Below are 22487 nucleotides of genomic sequence, written 5' to 3'. Positions count from 1 at the left end.
GAATGTGTGTATGGTAATTTCCAAGCTGACTTAACATATCCTTTACCCAATCGTTCATACTGGCCAGTAGGTATGTATTCAAGGCACTTTTTAAATCAGAAAGTTGTTATCGGAATAGTGATAATTCCGTGTATTATCCATTCAATGACAGGACTTTCTGACATTGTCAATGGTAATCTCTCAAGTTTTTCGATGCTCAGGATTGTATAGTCTGCTCCTTTCTGTGCCAAGCTGATTTGTTTATCAGTAAGGTTAAAAATGGAAAACAATGACGTAGTGTTGATTAAACGCCAAGGCACATAGCCTGAACGAAGATTTTGCAGCGTCCAGCCTAATTGTACAATAGAACGTAATTGCGACTGGCCATGTTGTAACATTAGCAAGTCTCTGTCTATTATATCAAAGGCAGAGGATACAATATTGTCCAACGAATATATTCTGGAGGACAGAGTCATTAACCCATTGTCCACTACAGAAAGTGATTTTTCCAAATTAATACGATCAATTTCTCGTATTTTTTCAGCTGTTTCAATTTGTGTGACTTTCCAAGCCTTGTTGTACGCAGCATAGATGCTGGCCGCTATGAAACGCTTTTGACGCTGTTTGCGTGGTCCCATAATAAAATCGCGCAAATCAGTACCATCTTTAAGTAAAGATAAGTGTTGCTTAATTTCAGCCAGTGTGGATGATCCTAGCCATTCGAGGCAGAGTTTCCCTACACTGTATGTTGTTACTATCCCTGGATGTTGTCTCTGGGAGTATCTAGGGTCTTGTCTGGTCATTTTTAACCCCTGTGTTTTATTCAGGAATCTATCTTGACAGTTGTTTGTGTCAGTAGGCCAGATTAACCACTTTTTCCAATCAGGATGTGTTCTGTTAAAATGTAAAATTTTAGTTACGTCTATCTCAATATCTGTTGTCGCATTTTCAGGTATTGGCTTCGGAATAGACGGTTTGTTAAGGTCTTTGATCTTAGCTAGGCCAAGACAGGATGTTTGATGAATTGTGTCATTTAAAAAAATCATTTGTTCTGGTATCATGCCGGTTCTGAATAGTGCTTCTAGGCCTTGTACCTGCCAATCTTTCGTACCCCAAATGGTTTTTATTTCAATGTTATTTTTCCAATAATCAAAACCAAATGTCATCATTTTTTCATTAAATGCTTCTGAATATATCAATTTAGTGTTTGTCAGCATTGTTTTCATTCCTGTTTTATCTAACAGTTTGTAATAAAACGTTTCTGCATCACTGGTGTTAAACCCTGAGAAGTACTTGAATTTCTCAAAGAATGTTTTAGAACTGCTTTTAGGTGGTGTAGCACAATGTTCCCATTGGTTATACTTAAAAACATTTCTAGGCTGTGCAGATTTATGCAAATAATGATCGCCATAATGTGTAAAACAGAACAACTGTTCATAACTAGGCGAACCTTGTAAATAATCATGATCTGTGAATCTCACTGACATTACTAAATCAGACATCATGTCATTAATACTATCAAAGTCCCAATCATCAGAGAATGTACTAGGTTTTACAAAGTCACTTAAGGAAACCTTCAGTTGATGAGGATACTTCAGGGTCTCGACCGGACCATAGATCTCAGTCAGTTTTCTCCCATACTACCCCACCGGGTATTGGAATGGCTGTGACATTTACTGTTGACAGTTCTCTTTTCTTCACGTGGGATGATCTGTGTGGTTTGAGGACTAAGTTGATGTTCTGACTTGCTGTGTCCATTCAATTGTAATAAACTTTCCTAAAATTAAAACTAAATTTAGGCATAGTAGGAGTATAAATACCCCCGAAATAATCCAATGCTCAATCAATGGTGCATCCAGATATACTTCTTTGACTTGTTGAAAGAGTTCTGTTGCTTTTTCTTTAAAAGTCTTTTTTGTTTCTGGCATCACTTCGGGGTTGCTTTGATCCTCGGAAAAGTTGTCGAAGTCGATGAAATAACCAGAGGCAGTTCTGTCAATTGTTGGGATTGTTCTTTCAATTTGTCTTTCGGTAGCACTTTCTGATGCCACATTATTGTAGACTGGTGTTTCTTGACGAACTGTTTCAATCTGTGTCTCAAGAGGCACGAGTTCCATGGCATTATTGCATAGTCCTTCTCTGTGCACTGCAGGCTGATCGAATGTGATTAGTCTTTCAGTTTGAACCTCTTGGATTGTTGCAAGTTTGGGTATTCTGTTGTTTCTTGGGAGTCCACGGGGCCTACAGTTGATTATAGGCCACATGCTTGTGGTTTTACCAGGTCGATTGATACAACTCTGTTCTCCTTTTTACCAGCAAGGGGCGGTAGTACTACTGATCTTGTTCCGGTGACTGCCAAGACAGGTACTGTTTTTCTGTAAGAAGGCCCAAATTCCTTCTTCACCTCTATTTTTTCTCTGACTAGATCCCCAATCTTTGGAATCCAGACAGGCCTTGCTGGGGCTGTTGCTTGGTGTGCCTCGTCAGTGGTAGCTGGCTGTTGCTTTAACTTTATGTTGCTTAAGGATTTTCTTGTTTCATTCAAGTCCTGTAAAACAGCCAAACGATCTTTGATGTCAAAGTCTGTTTTCTTATCTTATACCACTGATACTTGACTATCTAAGTCCTGAACTCTCATTCTAGTTCCGAACAATAGTTCATATGGGCTGAATCCTTTTAGAAAATTTCTTGGCAAATTATTAAGACTGATTTGGACACTTATTAGATGTTTGACCCACCCAGCACCCGAACCTAATACCTTCGCTGTTATAGATCGCTTTATGTCCCGTTTTTTTCTTTCTACCACACTATTCCCATCGGGGTGTGACGGGCAAGAATACCACAACCCAACTCCCATGCTGGCCATGGCCTTCTTATAAGCTCGAGAGCTAAAAGCAGGACCCTGGTCAGAATGGAACATGGCAATTGCGTATGTGCCGATAAAGACTCGCAGATCTTTTATAACCGTTCTGGCGTCAGCCGAGCGCTGGGGGCCACATTTGTTAATTGTGTTTAGCCTTAATGATGTACGATTGGACGCGTTTCTCTTTTTTGATAGCGCGGATAGATTGCCTAATGCTTTCTATTAGGGCTTCTGACACTACACTTGCCGGTTCTCCACTGCGATCTCTGTTGCAGTCTTCACAGTTTTTTGCAAACTCATGAATACCTTCACTCATTTCCGGCCACCAGTACTCTGATTCTAATTCTCTCAGAGAGTCCCTGATTGTTTGGTGTCTCAGACCCAACCCCATATGTGCTTCCTGTGTGAGGAAGCCCCTCCTGTCCCTGTTTGGAATCACTCTATCCCCCACTCCAGGGATTCGAGCAAAAGGAACGGAGTTTGCATCGATTACGTATGCATAATTGAGTGGATAGTTCACGGGCAGTGCTGCACAGTCGCCTTTTACGGTCGTTTTTACTGCCAGCATGGTTTCCCCGTCTATGTATTTTTCTGCACGCTTTTTTGTGACTACGGAAGTCGGTTTAGTTGCTTCCGCTGTGGCTGTATTAGCCAATGAATTCCCTGCAACGTGAACGCCATCACGTTGAAGTCTCTGTGCGTGTATCACGTGAGTCTTTGGTAGTTCTTTCTGAAAAAGAGCTACCTGTTTCCAGAGCAATTTATGCTTTATTGTGGCACCTGTGTCATCTTTGTATTCGTTTTCAATCCAGTTCTGCAGTTTATTATTGTAAGAGTTGACGCAAAAATGAGAATCAAACGATTAGTGTCGGGAATTCACGTTCTGCATTTTCAAGCGCCATCTTTAAAGATCTGAAATCAGCTCTCTGAGCCGAACAGTTTCTTACTGATTCAGTTTTTGTTATTTTCGGTCTGAATTTACTGCACAGCCAACGACCTTTAACAATCGCACAGGCTGCATCGTAGGATTTGCTCTCTACGTTGAAATGCTGTACAAATCTATCTGTATAGATTATACAGGCGTACTGTGGGAGAGGCAGAAGTTCGATTGGCAGAGGATATTCTTCTTCATATTCTAAATCATTCAGTTCTTCAAATTGCGGGGCGAAATAGTATTTCACATCTTCCGCTCCAAGAGAATCTACATACTGTATCCATTTCGGATCCAGTGACACTGTAGGCAGGTTTACTGGGCTGAATAGCGCCTCGAAGGCGGATTCCGCTGTGAGGATATTAATCCTTTTACCATGTGCTAATTCTCGTTCATTTGCTAATGCAATTTGCACTGCTTTCACAGTTCTTTCTGTGTGACTGAATGTTTTTTCTGCTTGTGTGTACAAGTGAGATTTAATTGAAATTGGTACCTTTTCTCCCTCATTAGAGGTCAGGTATGTGAATCCGAATCCTCCTGGGATGACTCGGATTACAAGATCGCGTGTGTTGTCACGCGTATCTGATTTTGTTTTTGCTAACATGTCTGTTTGCAGTGATCTCAAAATTTCTGTGTGTTTTTGAGTCCAATTGATTTGTTCAAAATCAGGTTTGATTAGTTCGTAGAGAGGTTTAACCCTCTTTGCGTAATTTAGAATGTAAGTTCTTCCGAAATTCAGAAAACCTAGTATGGATTGTAAATTCTTCAGCGTTTTTGGAGCTTGGAGTACAGCGCACTTCTCTAAGAAGTTGTCCGCTAGGCTTTTTCCTTCACTTGATAATTCGTATCCTAAAAATAATACTGTCAGATGGGCAATTCGAGACTTTTTAAAGTTGAATTTGTAACCCTCTGCTGCGAACCCAAGTATAATGGTGTTCACTCTTTTCAAGTGAGTATCCAAGTCATCGTCTGTGAGATAGATATCATCTACGTAAGATAATGCCTCATCATCATATATTTGTAGTAGCTCTGTTACTCTAGCTGAGAATAGTCCTGGGCTGTTCTTGAACCCCTGTGGGAGCCTACAGAAATTTTTCTGAGACCCCATTACGGAGAAAGCGGTCAAATACCTGCTTTCTGGTGCAATGTTTTGACAAAAGAAACCATTAGATATGTCTAATGTCGTTTTATATTTTTTCCTAACTATGTTGTTCATTAGTGCAGCACTATGCGAATTTTGTACTGCAAATGTTTTGCAACATGCATTAAGGTGTCTGTAGTCCAAAACTAGACGATATGAATTGTCTGGCTTGGAGACAGGAAACAAAGGATTATTCATTTGAGAGGTGCATGTTTCAATCACCCCCTGGTATTCAAGTTGATCTCCCTGACTTGTTTTTTAGCTTCTTGCTTAATGGGATACTGCCGTTGGGCAGTTGGTTCACTTTTTAACTGGATTTTGTGAGGAGGTGAGTCCTCATCCCATCCTACATGATTTTTATATAATGCCGGTGCCTGGGCCACTGCCCATTTCCTTGCATAAGTATATTTTTTGTGAATCGGAATGTGATTCGAGAAGGCAGGCATAATCATTTCTTCGCCACGAGGGCACTCCCTGACAAACTCTGGGGGCCAATCTTTTTCAGCTAACATAATATCATAGCTTTTTGAGAGTTTATCCCAAAATAGACCCTTTATTTTCCTAGTCTTATCACTCTCTATACGCAATGTTATTTCGTATATTTTATGGGGCTCGCTAAGTCTGGTGTCGGCAGTTTCAACCTGAATGTATTCATATGGCCGGGATGCCCGCCACCCCCTCTCAACACAATCCCCAAGGATGGGAGAAGTCTGACACAAGTTTGAACTTTTGGAAGGCGGGAGGGAGTCACCCTCCCGGCCGTATTTATTAAAATATGAAACAAAATTTAAAACATTAAATAAAAGTTTCATAATTATGTACAATTTTACATTTATTACATTTCGATGCAGACATGATCTTTGGCTAACCTTAACAGATCTCTAATACAAAGGTTTCCTAGCCGAGTCTAACATCTTGCAAATGCAAACATTCTAAATTAAAATTGTACATCCTAGCATTAAGGGCCAACGGCAAGGTCTTAACCGATGTCAGATCCCTACTACCAAAAACTCTCGCCCTCACCGTGTGAGTGGCGCATGCGCAGGGGACTCTACCCTCGTTGCCAACTGTAACTTCCCTTGTCGTGGTGGGGGCCCCCTTCCACTCGACGCCATCTTAAAGGTCGTCCGAGTTCCCGTGTGAGATATCTGTAGGAAGGACAGCGTGGACCTCCCCCCCCCATCCCCACACTCTCTATCCGCCGTCGCGGAAATTAGTAGGAGGGGCATCTAGCCGCCTCCCCCCCTGGGAGGGGCCTATAGCCGTCTCCCCCTAGGTGACCCATCCTTAGTGGGTGCCGCCTCCCCGTGGGAGGGGCCAATGGCCGCCTCCCCTCGGGCGCTCCCATCCGTTGTGGGTGGCGCCCCCCTCTAGGGACCTTGAAATTACTGCTCACCGATCATGACCTTACCGCCACAGGCCGGATAGTTGACCGACTATCCGGCCCCCCCAACTCCTCCTAAAGGTCATGCTTCCTCAAACCCCTTAGCCATGCTACGAAGTCTCCTATGAGTAAATCATTCCCCTCCCTGGACAGGTGAACCCCATCATTCATTAAGAGCGAAACAATTTACCAATTTTATTGTTAACCCTTTTCACCGAATGGTTCAGTGCTGACACCGAAAGGCCCCCCCGCCATACCTTCCTGGGAATCATGTGGGACCAGGCAATCGTGCACCCCGGGATTCTTTTAGCCAACCAGCTAACAGCAGACAAAATTTGTTCGAACAACACTCGTCTACCCAGTGTCACCAAGTCATTGCCCCCCAGGTGTACTTTGACTACAGATGGCGGTGACCTTTTCCGCCCTAGGAGACCCTCAAAAAATGATTCGAATTGGTCAAAACAGAGCCCGCCCTTCCCATGGAAGGCCACTCTGTACCCGTAATTCCCAGCTGCGTGAGTCGCGTCTCCTGCTTCGAATACGTCCCCGGTGCGCCTCACATATGAGTGGCCCATGACCCATACCACTCTCTCTCCAGACGGTGATCCTTGACCGCTGGTCTCCTGGTGCTGGGTCGACTGCAAATTCCGCCCCGCGTGACAGGCTCGCGAAACTGTAATTCAAACAAAAGACAAGAAGGGTGAGTGCATGTCAATTGATCATTACAACATGTGCAATCGCACATACCTTTTGAAGCAATTCGAGGACCATCGTCCCAACTGTTTCACTTCCTCCGCACTCTGACCCCTGGCTGTAGCCTCAGTAGCAGCACCTATCCTAAAGGAGTGGGTCCCAAAATCGCACGGGTCCATGCCCGCAGCAGCGATTGTCAGTGCTAGCACCCTCTGGAACTGAAACCTCGTCAGTGGGGTGCCATCCTTGTGCCTCAGCAAACTCCCCTCCCATGTAGCCGCCCTTAGTGCCAAGTATTCCTCTATACACTTTATTGGGCACGTGGGGGACCCTCGCGCGCGCTGCACGACAACACTATTCCCAAAAGCCCCCTGGTCAGTTTTGGACCTGGCTATCGAGACCACCATCGAATCACCCCTAATTTGGACGTGATCCCTGCATAAGCCTCCCTCAACGTCTTTCTTATTCCTTGCGACCAGTTCACTCACCCGCATAGCCCCATGGAATGCTAATGCGAAACCTGCCCGGAACAGAACTGCTTCGAAATGGGAGGAGCGTGTCTCGTCTAGTTTTGCTCCAAGCAAAGCCAACCTGTGTAAGCCAATCGGGCGTCTCACATCTTGCTTGCGACCCTCTAGGCGCTGCCAGCCACGAAGGGCCTTCTTAACCAAAAAGGAATCCGTTGGGTCTCTTATGCCATGCACCTGCGCCATGAATGAAATGGCCGCCCTATGCCTACTGGCCGTTGCCGCTTATCGGCCTTCTCTGTGCAGCGCTACCAGGAACCCCAGGAAGGATTCCTCCTGACCGCAGCTCTGACTCCCTGTTGGACCCAAAAATGTGCAATAGGAACGAAACGCTCCTTCGTATGCCTTCCTTGTCCTGGGGGCTAGGCTTGCTGCCACGAGGTCTTGTAGTCCGGGGCACCGATTAGCCATAGTGCTTAGGTCCGCTGTAGGTAGATAACCCCTGAACGCCTGCATATGTGATCGAGAGAGTGCATCAGCTGCATGATTCAGTACGCCTGGCACATGTTTCGCCCTGAACTGTACATTCAGTCTCATGCAAAGCAGCACAACTTCCTTCAACAATCTCAAGATCCATTTGCAGCGTGCTGCCTGTTGGTTAATGCATTCGACCACAGTCATATTATCAGACCAAAACACCACTGCGCGGTCCCTGAAGTTGTCAGGCCATGCCATCAGAGCAACCCAAATGGGGAATAACTCCAAGAACCCAATGTTACCTGTGAGACCACTGGAGTGCCACCAGGCCGGCCATGTTTGCGCCGGCCATCAATTACCTAAGATGGCGCCAAAACCCACGCTCCCCGCCGAGTCAGTCCACAGACCTAGTTCATCGGAAGACACTGGCGGCTTGTTCCACACGACTCGACCGTTGGAGTCTGCCAGAAATGCCAACCAAATGCGCGTATCCTGGCGAACCTCTGCCGACAGTCTCGTACGGTGGTGCCCCTCTTTGAGACCGACCATAGCTTGTGTAATAGAGCGTAAGAAGGGGCGGGCCATAGGTATTACCCTCAAAGCAAAGTTAAGCTGACCCACTGTTTGCTGTAACTGGTGCAGGGTCACTTTCTCTTTACCCAGGCATTGCATCAAGGAAGCCATAAACTTGGCCACCTTTTCCATCGGTAAACGGAAACATCCCTCCACAGAATCGAGCTCAATTCCCAGAAACTCCAGTGAAGTAGATGGTCCAACCGTCTTACCTGGTGCCAGTGGGACTCCAAACTCCCTCATGAGGATGCAGAAGTCGTGCAGCGCCTGCGCACATCTCGTATCGCCGGCTGCTCCCAAGAACAGGAAGTCATCGAGATAGTACATAACATGCCTATGCCCTGTGGCCTCGGTGAATGCCCACTCTAAAAAACAACTGAACATTTCAAAATAGGCACAAGAAATGGAGCAACCCATAGGCATGCATTTATCCATGTAATAACTGCCTTGAAATGCAAAACCTAGCAAGCGCTGATCCTGTGGGTGTACCGGGAGCAACCGGAACGCCGATTCGATATCTGATTTCGCCATCAGCGCCCCGGGGCCCAGGCGATTCAACATGGCCACGGCCTCATCGAACGATGCGTACCGTACTGAACAGGCTTCTGGGTCAATGGCCTCGTTCACCGAGGAACCCCTTGGAGCAGACAGGTTATGAATAAGTCTAAACTCCCCCGGGTCTTTCTTCGGGACAACCCCTAACGGGGAACAGATGAATTCTGCCACCGGCGGCCGATGGAAAGGCCCTGCCACTCGCCCCAAGCTGACTTCTTTTGCTATTTTCTTCTCTGCCACGCTTGGGTTGTGCTGCACCGATAACTGTTTTTTACAAAAGGAGTCCCCCCGAAAATCCCCCGCCGGGATGTGGAAGCCATGTAAGAATCCGTTCCTCAACACCCCAGCGGATACATGATCAGGGTATCTGTTTAACCAAGGAGTCATAGCCATGAGATCAACGGGTGTAGGCAATCGGTCACAATGTTCTACCTCATTCCTGCTTAGACCCTCCTTTTCCTCCCGTCCCGCTATTTTTAGATCTACATGAACTTTCCGGGTGTGAGGAATTCCCACAGCCCGCACATACATGCTTGAACCTACATGTTCCCTGCGGTCTGTTACAGTTGCCTCGATTGAAGCCCCAACAGACCCCCCGTTTGCCGCCATTCCCGCCGGTCTTAGGCTGATAATCCCCACCGGCGCCCGCTCGAAAGGGCACCGTGGGCTTTTGGCGGACGACCCCCGACCCGCTCCCGCCTGGCGAGGACGTACCTGCCGCCCCTGGCAGGAGCTGTTTGTGCCATGACACCGAGTCCAGGCAATCCCAAGTCTAAGTAGCATCATATTCTTTGGCTTTCCTAAATTTCATGTCATAACCTTTCCATTCCTCCCCCCCCGTACATAGAATAAAAATCCATAATACGATTTTGATAGCAAGTTAACTCAGTCATCACCTCGGGTTTACGTTCCCCCATAACTGCAGTAAATATAGAAAAGGCCTTAACCCAATTCGTCACTGTCTCATCCACCCTGAATTCCGCCATCTTGGCGCGCCAGACGCTCGGGTGCCACAAATCCTTTTGGGTTTTAGCATATTCCATCTCGCGATGGTCAGTTAATAAAGAAAACATGTTAACATATTTGTCCCCCCATATTAACTCTTTCGTGGCCAAAGGGATGTGCTGTGCCACCTTTTCCCGCCTCGAGGGTAATGAACCCTCCCCCGCTATTGGCAATGCGAGCTTACCCAGTTCGGCCGTTGTTCCCGCCGTTTTCTCGTGACCAACTGCAGGTCCTACTGGTGCTACCTGTGGGGAAACAAGAGGAACATTCGCCATTGCGACATCTCTCGACTGCCGCAATTGCTTGATTAGTAGTCTGGCCTCCTCGGCCGGATCTCCAGGGGCCACTGACCCCCCTGCTTTCTTCTTGAGCCATGCTGCCAACTGGATGGCCAATTCGGGAGGCATATCCTCATCGTTATCAGGAGTAATTACAACCGGGATCGGCTGCCCCATATCAGGATTTGGTACCGGGTTGTCTACCGGCATGAGTGGGGCGACTGGGGGTACCTCTGGGACCGGGACCTCCCCCGAAACTGCCCTCTTCTTGACCCGTTTCCCTCTACCCTCAGGGACGACTCCCGGCAAGGCCGGGCCTATTATCTTCTTAGGGTGACCTGGGTTGCTCAGTGCAGCCAGCTGTTTTTTGACCTCCGTCAAACCTCTACCGATCGATTGGACTTGTCCGAGTTTTCGGTCCATTCAAGCCATCCGGTTCGACAACAGGCGTAACACCTTGTCCGTCTCGGAACTCTTTCCCGCTTTCTTGCCAGCCATGATGTCGAGTATTCCGCTCCTAGCTGATCGACGAGGTTCCGGACTCGTCGAACTCCAAGTAACTGAAAGAGAAACAACAAGATTACAAGTTCTCAAAATTGCTGCTTGTTCCGTCGAGGGCTCACGAGCAACGAGTGGGTGCAGCCTTCAGAGCACAGGAACAAGAGGACGCTTCTTCGGATTCCCGCTCTATTTATTCTTCTGCGGGAGGGCGTGTACCCTCCTCCGGTACGCCTACTGGGCGTGGTCTTCGGTGTAGGTGTCTAGGACAACCCCTCCTCGGCAGGAAAAGGCGCGCCCCGGCTACGCCGCTTCGGGCATACCAGCCGAGACACGCCCCCCGCCCAAAATGGTTTCCCGGGAGTATCAAGGCACCCAACCATACGTTCGGGGGGACCGAATGGTCGCCCCTTTCCATTCGTGTCCACTGTCTCCAGATGACTCATCAAGATCTTGCGGGCTATACTGATTTCTGCTGCACTGTCTAACATTGTCTGTGCCCACTCCCCGTTTTTCAACTGTGTCCTCAGTATTCTCGACATGGTTGATTACTCTAATACTGGCTACCTTCTTTTTTGGAAATTGAGATTTTTTACTCTGAGCAGGTTCCTTGTCTTTGGACTTGGTGTGCTCTCCTGGGTCTGACCGTCCTCTTCTTTCCGATTTCTGCGAAAAAGATCGAGAGGGACGTGTATCAATACTTTGATATCTGTCAGGTTTTTTCAAATTATCCCTATTTCTAAGGTTGTATCTTTTCTCAGAGGGCTCCCTCTGGGGAAACTGGTGTTCTCGAGTCGGAGTTCTTTCCCTCCGTCGAGGAGACCTTCCTCTGGACTGGAAAACTTTTTCCTTGGGAGTGGATTGTTTATTTCCATCCCAGCTCTTTTTAGGAGTGTTTGAATTATTTTTAATAAATATTTTTTCAGGATTTTCGAGCAGTTGGGGCTTTACTGGTTTCCCACCCAAGCTGTCTCTACCTAATTCTTCATAGCATTTCTCTATGAGTCTGGCAAGCTCAACTGGCTGATCTGTTATATCTGTTTCCCTCAACTTCTGGCGGATCGCCACAGATGCTGCTTCTCCCTTTATATTGGCTAATAATATAGCCGAGACCTGCTTAAAGTCTTTCAGTAATTTCATACCAAGAGTTAAAGCAGGTTCTGGACCGTATTCATTCTGAATCTGTCGTAGTACATCTGGTATTACCGCCATAGACGGAACACCATGTGTTTTTGTGTAAATGGAAGCAAAGACTGTACCCCAAGTGTCACAGTCCTCCACGTGTGGTGCGATTCCCATAGGAAGGCAGATTGTCAAGATTCTGTGTTTCTCGATAGGGGTAGTATCTGGAAATACTGCCTCTATTTGAGTGATTTTTTGTGCTAACCAGAAAGGAATTTGTTCCCGTTTTACGGGTGTTTTACCAAGACATGACTGTATGTGCTGTGGTGTAATTTTATTAGTGTTCCCCTGATGAGGGGTCAGCTGTGGTACATTAACAGCTGGTTGAACTGTTGCAGTCCGCATTACATATTGGACTAATTGCCTATGTATTTTAATTAATGTTTTTAGCTGTACTAACAGCTCTTCTCTAGACATTTTTGCAATGTCCGGATGTGGTGTGTAGCTGGCTAGAACCGGCCACGTTGCTCCTAGTCTACCTAGTGGACCGAGCCTGGTAATATGATCATTATGTTTTAGGGCGCCATTAAACCAGAGCAGGGGCTCTTGGAATTTTAGTGGGATTTCAGTCTCCTCGAAAGGAGCGTACTCTTCCGGTGGGTTCTCTATTTTGTAATAGTGAAACTCTTTTGTTCTATCGTTTGCCGCTGGAAAGTTTATCCATGAATAGAATACCTCTGTCTGCTGATATTCGTGTGCCTCTATCACGAAAATTACTGTACCACCTTGTGGTGTCAGTCAGTTTTCTATAAGTTTTAAAGTTATAGATTTTCTTAAATGTGCCGGGATTATTACTGCACCCGGTTCAGTAGTAGTGTCGGGACCCTGCTGAGTCGCATCTGCTGCGGCCCCAGTGGTTCTGTTTTCTCCTGGCATTGTATAAATGCAAGGTTTGCAGAGCAGGTCTCCAAAGAGACAAAGATTAGGTGCACAATATTTTGGAACACTGTATCCTTCAACGTTGAATAAACCAGAGCTTTACATAGGAATCTCTTCCTACTGAGTTCGGGCGGATTTTAATCTTTCACCCACTCCAGACGTCTATTGGAGTATTTACGGGAGAAAGGGGTCTGTGTGAAATATGCACGACTGAGTTACTCTAATGTCTTGCGTTAGTTTATCGCCTTACCAAACGTTAGGCGCCATGTAGTGTAGTTCCTATTTTCCCAATAGGCCCTGCGCATTGGAATAACATAAACAGTAGTATCGACGTAGAAGTGCGGATCTTCCAGGCCTCCACTGACTATGCTAAACTTAATTGGGGTTGTTACCAACTAGCTCAGAGGTCACTGGAAACTTTCTTGACTGAAGAGGAAGTGATCAGCTTCCCTGGCACAGACAAGAAGGGATTCAGTTTTCCAACAACCGTGCAACATGACAACTTTGCTCCTCAGATAAGAGTCAATCTCTAGGGTCGTGTGAAACAATAGACAGTTATTTTACTCAGTCAGTGGTTGTGCAGTTTACTCTCACAATATGTAGAGAATAGAGAGACGGGCGTTTTAATTAAAGGGTAACATTTATTGAACAGTCTTTCTTCTCGTACAAGAGAAATGAATTGCCACAATTGCAAGACTTGTCATTATAAAAAGTACATACAGTAAGATGAGTATTGCGAAAAATAATACTGTAAAAGCATTGATATGGTTTCTTAGCAATACAATGGTTTAAAATGAATAAAACATATATACATTCATATATACATTCGGCTAAAATACTCAACTGGTGCTTCTAACTACACCTACCCCAGTGTACCTGACCTAAGCCTAATACGTGGGAGGGGAGTAAGTAAGTAGCTTTAAGTTAAGTTGGTTTTGCCAAGGTTTGCTTCAAGAATTCTATCTAAGGGTTTAGTCAACACCATACCTCTGGAATAGAATGATGGAGGTCTGGTATCTCCTTCAGGGGGTCGATATCCCAGCCACCCGCAAGGGTAGACTAGACACGCCGGAGCTGGATTTCTCTGCAGGAGAAAAGACAGCGTCTATCTCAGCGCGTCGAGGAGGAGGAGGAGGGGCAGCGTCCGCGGGCAGCTTGCATCTGCTGGGCTCTTGCAGGGGACGGCTGTTCAGCTCCTAGGTTCACCACACCATCGTTCGCTAGTTAGCAGCGATAGCAGCTATGGTATCATCAGCATAACAGCAACTTCAGCAGCAGCGAGACAGCGTTTGCTCAAGGCAACGTTGGTAATATTTATACCTGAAAGGTGCCTTGTTTGACGTAAGATTGAATAATTGTTAAACTTCTCCTCACGGTGACCTCATGTCATCGGGGTGATGGAGATTCAGCTAGTTGGTTGCATATAGTGCATTTGAATTGAGAAATTTAAGTTTTTTCACTTTTTCATATTGAATGTATTTTTGTGTTTTCTCATTAAGAATTGAGCCTTTTTTTGCTTACCCTAGTTGTATATATTGGATAGGAATTTCCTCCCCTTGTAAATAGTCACTTTCACACTCCCCCACTTGTTGTATGTGTAGCGTTTCTATGTGGATTGATTGTAGTACAAATGCCAGGTTTGCGAGCTTGAGTGAGTTGAATTGGATATTCATGTTGTTTACTGTCTTCCCCTGCATCACCCACACATCTTCCTTTTTTGTTCATTTGAATTGTACATATTGACAAACCCCATTTTGTGTATAGACCCTTGTGATCTTTCTTTAGTTGATACAAACAAAAATTTAAAAAGTTTCTTAAAATAATTTTGTAAGTAGAAAATAAACTTCTATATATCAACATTGGATGTGGACTGAATGTTTGGTCCTTCTAAGTTGAGAAGTGTCAACTCAGCTTATTGAGTCTATGATTAAATAGCTCGAGCAGTACTGGCAGTTGTTTTGTTTCATATAGTTGTAGGCGTAGCCTTACTGCGCTCAAGCCAAACCCTTCTTTGCTTCAAGGCTATTACTAATCAAAACATAGCAAGCGGGGATTTCCAGGTTGCTGAGTTTTTATCTTGTTGAAGAACTCGGAGTGTTAATCTAGGAATCTTAGATAGTAACTTCTGCTACGTCATTGCACTAATTGGTTGCAAAGGAAGTGGCAGAGAAAGCGATTCTGAAATGTGGCTCTGTTCGTGTGAGGCCAGAGATGAGTTTCTGAATATTGCACTTGAACGGTTATGCCAATATAGGGAATACATGGATTTATAGCCGAATAGGGGCATAAGGTCACAGTATCGATCAGGGTCCTAGATTAGAATGCTACAATAGGTTTAGTTTTGGGTGTGGTACTACAGACATTTGCAACAGCGTGGTGTACCACGGTTGTCTGGCAAAAATAGGAGCGACTAGGATGAGCGTGAGGGAATATTGCTGTAGTTTGCGTACCACTAACTGAAGTAGTGGGAGAGGAGGAAATGCGTACGCAAATAGTTTTGACCAGTTCATCCATATCGCATTGCCTTTGGACAATGGCTGTGGGTATCTGGCGGCAAAGTTTGGGCATTTTGCGATTTCGTAGGTGGCGAAGAGGTCTATCTGAGGTTGTCCCCACATTTGAAAGAACTGATGAAGAACTTGCGGATGAAGTTCCCACTCGTGGATCTGGTGTGTTTGTCGACTTAGCAGATCTGCCATAGTGTTTTGTACTCCTGGAACGTGTTGGGCTAATAGGAAGATCTTTAGTGGTATAGCCCATCTCCATATCTGCTGTGCTAACTGAGAGAGCTGCAGAGAGTGTGTTCCCTCTTGTTTGGTTATGTAGAATATAGCTGTCATATTGTCTGTGCGGACTAAGACAGCTTTGCCGAGACCGAAGTTTGAAAAGCTTTTAGGGCTAGAAACACAGCTAGCAACTCTAAGTGGTTGATGTGGAGTAACTTTTGTTTCTGTGTCCACCTGCCTTGCATGGTGTGATGCAGTAGGTGAGCTCCCCAGCTGGAGAGCGATGCGTCCACTGTCATGACTATTTGAGGAACTGGCTCGAGAAACGGTCGCCCTTTGGAAAGGTTTTTGGTATTCCACCAGTGCAGAGAACGATGAGTCCGACCGTCTACCAACACTAGGTCTGTTAGTTGACCTTGAGCCTGGTTCCATTGGCGTGCTAGGCACTCTTGATGTGGACGCATTTGCAGTCTTACGTGAGGTACTACAAATATGCAAGACGCCATCATTCCTATGAGCTGCATGAACACTCGAGCTGGTAGTGAGTGTTGCGGTTTGAATTTTGTTAGGAGAGATTGTAGACTCATTATCCTCGCTGGAGAGGGATACGCTAGTGTTAGTTGGGTGTTTATTGTAGCGCCGAGATACTGTTGTATGTGCGAGGGTTGTAGGTGCGATTTGGTGTGATTTACTGTGAATCCCAAATCGTGAAAAAGGTGAATAGTAGCGTGAGTGTGTTGTACACACTGGCTGTATGATCTGGCTTTTATGAGCCAGTCATCTAGATATGGGAAGACATGAATGTGTTGTCTTCTTAAGTGTGCTGCTACTACTGCTAGGCATTTGTTTTAAACACCCTTGGTGCTGTTATGACTCCGAATGGGAGCACTTTGAGCTGGTAGTGCTGCCCGCCTAGCACAAATCTGAGATATTTTCTGTGCGCCCTGTGGATGGGAATATGGAAGTAGGCGTCCTTGAGATCGAGGGTGACAAGGAAGTCATTTAGTACCAGTAGTGGAAGGACTTGTTGGAGTATGAGCATGTGATAATGATCCGAATGTAGGTAAATGTTTAGAGGTTTGAGGTCTAGGATGGGTCTTAGTGATCCATCCTTCTTTGGTATTAGGAAATATAGGGAGTATACTCCTTTGTTTTCCTGATGCTCTGGAACTATCTCTATTGCATTTTTTTTGCAGGAGGGATATTACCTCCTGTCTGAGCAGTGTTAAATGTTCTTGTGACATTGGACGCTGCTTGGGTGGTATGTTTGGGGGGGTGGATGTTAGTTCTAGACAGTAACCTGATTGAATTATTTGGAGCACCCACCTGTCTGATGTGATGTTTTCCCACTGCAGGTATTGTTGAAGTTTCCCCCGACAGGAGTGGAATGGGACGGGGGAAGGGAAAGGGATTCATTGGGCAGGGGTAGAGGCAGAGCGGGAGTTGTTATTTTTAAATCTGCCTTTGTCATTTTTACCCCTGTAACCACCCGTTTGGTAGCCCTTGCTGTAAGTGGACTGTGTAGGGGCTTTGTATGAGGTAGAAGGTGTGACTGAGGATTATCCCCTGGTGGCACCTCGATAAGATGAGCGTCGAAATGAACGTCTGGGAGCCTGCGACTGCAGGGCTCCCATAGATTTGGCGGTATCTGTATCCTTTTTCATTTTTTCAAGTGATACATCTACGTTAGGTCCGAATAAGTGTTGCTCATCAAAGGGTTGATTAATAATGGCACTTTGTACTTCAGGCTTGAACCCTGATATGTGTAGCCAGGCATGTCTACATAATAAAATGCTGGTGTTAACTGCCCTAGAGGCAGTATCTGCTGCTTCAAGTGCACACCGAATAGAGGTGTTTGTAATGTTTTTCCCCTCTTGAATGAGCTCATTTGCTCCATCCTTGCATTTATCAGGGAGGTGCCTCATTAATGATTCTAATTCGTCATAATGTGCCCTGTCATATCTGGCTAATAATGCCTGTGTAATGGCAATACGCCACATGTTTGCTGCTTGAGACGCCATTCTTTTCCCTGATGCTTCAAGTAGCTTAGACTCTTTGTCTGGTGGTGGAGCTTCCCCTGATGTTTGTGAGTTTGCTCTCTTGCGTGCATTGGGACCTACAAGTGAGTCTAGCGGTACAGGACCTTTAATCCTCTGCTCTGGATTCCATTGCCCCTTTTACTCCCCTGGCGTCTGCCAGATCTCGTCCTTCGGCCCCTTGGTTCTCCACCTTGCTACGTGAGGAAAAGAGTAAATGCAAAAAGATGGAACGCAAATGGAGCCAGAATTAAGACCCTGTGGCCAAACTGGCATATAAATCTGCTCTAAATAAATTTAAAAACCCTCAAACGCAGAATTCTTCCAAAACTCTCTTCACTATTGTGAAGGATTTTGTTACCCCTAGTGCCATGAAAATCCAATGCATTCCTACCCAAGACCTATGCAACAGACTCTCTGACTTTTTTCAGGACAAAATCATCAAACTCGCCTCCTCTTTTGTCTCCGTCTCTCCCAACCCACCTTCAGATGTTCCACACCCCACACACTGCTCCTTGAATTCCTTTAGTGAACTAACTTTTGACTCAGCCCTATCACTACTTCATAAAGTCAAGACTGGCTCACCTTTAGACCCAGTCCCTGCTAAAGTGATGGGCAATCTTGCCCCAGTCCTAATTAATCCCCTCCTCTCCATCTGGAATTCCTCCCTGACCCACGGTCAATTTCCTTCAGTTTTGAAACAGGCTAGGTTACTTCCCATCCTGAAGAAACCCAATGCTGACCCCTCTCAATTCTGCAGCTACCGTCCCATTTCGCTCCTGCCTAAACCCGCCAAGGTGTTGGAGAAAGTGGTTCAGAACAACTGGCCCAGTATTTAGAAACAAACAAACTGCTTCACGACTTTCAATCCGGTTTTCGAACCGGTTACAGCACCGAGACTGCGCTGCTGGAAGTCTCTGAGACAATCAGTGAATCAGTGGATAGGGGAGAGGAGGCCATGTTGGTCCTCCTCGACCTATCCGCTGCATTTGACACGGTATCCCATGTCATTCTCACAGCTCGACTACAACAGCTGGGGATTGATGGCACAGTCCTTGCATGGATCAAATCCTTTCTGTCCAGACGGACCCAAAGGGTACTGCTACACCCATTTCAATCAGAAGACAAACCCCTCCTGTGTGGTGTGCCTCAGGGTTCAGCCTTGAGCCCTTTATTGTTTAATGTTTATCTGGCCCCTCTTGCCAAGGTAGTTGAGTCTTGGGGAGTCAGAGTGGTCTCTTACGCTTATGATACCCAGCTTGTTTTTTCATTTAGAGACCATTCAGACTCCCTCTTCTCCAACTTTCGAAACTGCCTTGGCAACATCTGCACTTGGATGGCTGCCAATCATCTTGCCCTCAATACTGATAAAACTGAGGTTCTCTTTTTTAGTCAGAAATCTACTCCCCCTGCAACTTTATGGTGGCCCACCGTCCTCAATCCACCACCCATACCAGTGCAATCTGCCCGCAACCTTGGCTTCATATTTGACAACACCTTGTCTGGGAAAACCCAGGTCAATAAAGTTACGGCGGCTTGTTTTAATAAATTGCGTATGATCAGGAAGATCTTTCCCTATCTCCCCCAGTCCTCCCGTAAAACGGTGGTCCAGGCACTCACTACGGCACACCTTGATTATGCCAATAGCCTATATGCCGGCGCCCCCCAATATCTCATTGACCGACTTCAAATTATCCAGAACGCGGCAGCAAGGCTCATTGGTAACATCCCCACCGCAACTCGGTCAGAGCGTACCGAGATGAGCTACATTGGCTCCCCATAGCCTGTTGCATTGACTTCAAAGTACTGATCCTTGCCTTCCGGGCAATCAATGGCACTGGCCCAGGCTATTTGAGCAAAAGGCTTAAGATATCCTCTTCAGTAAGGTATCTGAGATCCAATAGTCTACGCTTACTGATCGTCCCCAGATTCAGGCTCACGCGTACTGGCGGCAGAACTTTCACCGTTACGGCCGCCAAGCTCTGGAATAGCCTACTTTTAGACCTTAGGTTCACCGAATCTGAGCAAGTCTTCCGTCGCAAACTGAAAACTTGGCTGTTTTCCAAGCACTAACTAGCAAGGTCCCCTGCAGCCCTTGCTCTTCTTTCGGATGGACATGAACTAGGCAACCCTCTCTGTGATAAACATGTAGTCTTAGCGCCGGGACACCCCCGCTGGAGGTAGCCGCGCGCTCTATAAGCTTCATAATAAATAAATAAATAAATATAATAAATAAATATATGCTGGGTCTGAGGGGGCAGCTTTATATTTTTTCTCTATACAAGGGCTAATGACCCGGTTTCTGACTGGGTCCTTGAAGACTTCAGGAGCATGCTTAATCACTCCTTTAAGCATTGGTAAAGTGGACGAGGACCTTTGTGCATTATTAAAGGTATCCATTAGGAAGTCTTCACCTACAGGGTCTGTGTGCATGTCTACCCCATGATATTGCGCAACTCCGTGAATTAATTGATTGAAACCCATAGTGTCTTCTGGTGGGGAAGGCCTTGAGGGGTATATGTCATCCTGAGGGACATTTGGGACATCTGGGGTGGTATAATCATCCCACGGGTCAGATGATCCTGTAGGAGTAGCTGGATCAGGTATGTTACCCCCCATATCATCAGAGCTATCATTCCGGTAGTAATCGTCTGGTATGATAGAGGATGCTGGGGAATGTTGTGGTATGGAGGTAGTGGTGATGGACAGAAACCGGTCCCCAGAAGCTTGTCTCCTTTCCAGTAAAAGAATTGGCTTGGTAGTTTGGTCTGCCCTGTTCCCATGATGCACTGGGCCAGGGACAGACTAATTTGCATGTAGCCAGGTTCTGAGCTGGGATGGTGCAGTGAGCTAAAAAACGGTGATGGATCAAGCCCTGATCTGTTGACTGGGTAGGAGTATTCTGTTTTATTCAGAAACTCTGTCCATCACCACCCCCTTTTCTGAATCGTTTTGTCCACCATAAGCGTGGAAGGGTATACTCAGACATGAGTCCGTTGCTCATTGCACCATCAGGATTCAAGCAAGCCGGGCCGAAGACGGCTGTAATGCCAGAAACCGGTCCCCGAAAGCTTGTTTCCTTTCCAGTAAAATAATTGGCTTGGTAGTTTGGTCTGCCCTGTTCCCATGATGCACTGGGCCAGGGACAGACTAATTTGCATGTAACCAGGTTCTGAGCTGGGATGGTGCAGTGAGCTAAAAAACGGTGATGGATCAAGCCCTGATCTGTTGACTGGGTAGGAGTATTCTGTTTTATTCAGAAACTCTGTCCATCACCACCGCCTTTTCTGAATCGTTTTGTCCACCATAAGCGTGGAACGGTATACTCAGACATGAGTCCCTTGCTCATTGCACCATCAGGATTCAAGCAAGCCGGGCCGAAGACGGCTGTAATGCCAGAAACCGGTCCCCGGAAGCTTGTTTCCTTTCCAGTAAAAGAATTGGCTTGGTAGTTTGGTCTGCCCTGTTCCCATAATGCACTGGGCTAGGGACAGACTAATTTGCATGTAGCTAGGTTCTGAGCTGGGATGGTGCAGTGAGCTAAAAAACGGTGATGGATCAAGCCCTGATCTGTTGACTGGGTAGGAGTATTCTGTTTTATTCAGAAACTCTGTCCATCACCACCCCCTTTTCTGGGTAGTGGTGATGGTACAGGTGAAAGAGAAAGGGAAGGCAGTGTTAGGGGAGAGGTAGCCATGTCCTTCTTCTTTGAATGCGGAGCTGGAGATGGTGTGTCCAGTGGTCGCTTTTTTGAAGCTAAAATTAGCGGAGGAAGGTTTCGGCACCGAAGCGGTTTGTTTTGATTTTTTGGCAATGTCTTTACTCTTTTTTCGGTTCAGAGGATTTTTTCGGCTCTGGTACGGCTCCGGTACATTTTTGGGATCCGAGGGTTTTTTTGAATCAGAAGCAGGTTTGGTTGGTTCCGACCTGGGTTTCGGTGCTGAAGGAGTAGTGGTCTGTTTCGGCGCCGATGGTTTGGATGTTGGCGTAACTGGTAAAGTTGTCTTTTTCGGTGCTGGTAAATGTGCGCCTGCACCGTGCAAAGGCCGACTCAAGCCCGAGTCGCCTGAAGTCTTAATTAGCTTCTTAGTCGGGCTCAAAGGTGGGGCAGTAGAAGCAGTGTGTCGGTGTGCACCCGAGGGCGAGGGTGTGACTGGGGTCTTCTTTGGGTGTGTTGAAGAAGGGTCGGGGTCGATGGTCTTACTTACGACCCGCTGTGCTGGAGTGATGTCCTCGACTTCTGAGTCTTCTGCCTCGGAATTGCTGTCGGCGTTGTGTTGTTCTGAAACGTTGATGCCTTCTTCAAAGATGTCGTCCGGAATGGAAGCTGCAGATCGAACCATTGTTCTCCTCGCTCTTCGGTCCCAGATAGTTATTTTGGAGCAGAAAGAGGCACAAGCGGAACAGTCTTTGGCCTCGTGCTCCGGGGAGAGGCAAAGGTTACACACTTCATGAAGGTCGTGTGGGGAAACTTCGACCCACATTGAGGACACTTTTTAAATGGAGTCCTTTCCATGAGCTGGAGTCGAGGTCTAACTAGGCCCGAAGCCATTGACGACGACCGGAATCGAAGTTTTCGGTGTTGAAGAATAGCGTCGACTGGAAATGTGTTCGAAACTTAATTTCTGTAAGTTGGTGAGGATTGCGCGTCGAAGGAAATCAGTTGTAATTGTAAATAGATTTGTTAAGCGCGGTTGCTGCCCACGGGCGTCCAAGCGCTGAGTAAGTAGACAGAGATGGGCGGTGCAGAAGAGTTAGAACTTGGAGGATTTGGCAAACAGTAAGGTTTTCAGCTGTTTGCGGAATGAGAGCAGGTTCGA

The 22487-nt window shown here is 46.3% G+C and overlaps 1 protein-coding gene across 4 annotated transcripts in view; it reads right to left on the bottom strand.

Moving 5' to 3' along the window:
* The window catches only part of PTPRH (protein tyrosine phosphatase receptor type H), a 723213-nt gene that overhangs the window by 254364 nt on the left and 446362 nt on the right, over window positions 1-22487 (bottom strand). The window lies entirely within an intron of this gene.

The sequence above is a fragment of the Lissotriton vulgaris genome, chromosome 7 (genome assembly GCF_964263255.1).
Source record: "Lissotriton vulgaris chromosome 7, aLisVul1.2, whole genome shotgun sequence".
Taxonomy (NCBI): domain Eukaryota; kingdom Metazoa; phylum Chordata; class Amphibia; order Caudata; family Salamandridae; genus Lissotriton; species Lissotriton vulgaris.
This window is presented reverse-complemented; position numbering and strand designations above follow the sequence as displayed.